At 38.3% G+C, this 240-nt stretch overlaps 1 protein-coding gene across 1 annotated transcript in view; it reads left to right on the top strand.

Moving 5' to 3' along the window:
- The window catches only part of LOC119591093 (tachykinin-like peptides receptor 99D), a 37,171-nt gene that overhangs the window by 35,666 nt on the left and 1,265 nt on the right, over window positions 1–240 (top strand). The window lies entirely within an intron of this gene.

Below are 240 nucleotides of genomic sequence, written 5' to 3'. Positions count from 1 at the left end.
TGTCCACACTCTTTCCATATTTGCCTCTCGTTGCAATTCCCACGTCGATTGCAACATAAAGGACAAGGAATGCGGCTCCTCTCTGTTGTTGTTGTCATTGCTTTTTTTTGCTATGTGTTGCCTCTCTTCTTGTTCTTTTAATCATGATAAAAAATGGTAGTGATGACGTAGTGATGGTAGTAGTGAGTGTGGCTTTAGAAATGCAACAGCAATGTCAAAAATAATTACACAAGTAAAGAA

This window comes from Penaeus monodon, chromosome 28, assembly GCF_015228065.2.
Source record: "Penaeus monodon isolate SGIC_2016 chromosome 28, NSTDA_Pmon_1, whole genome shotgun sequence".
Taxonomy (NCBI): domain Eukaryota; kingdom Metazoa; phylum Arthropoda; class Malacostraca; order Decapoda; family Penaeidae; genus Penaeus; species Penaeus monodon.
The sequence above is the reverse complement of the archived record's forward strand: the minus strand, read 5'-3'. Positions and strand labels throughout refer to the sequence as shown.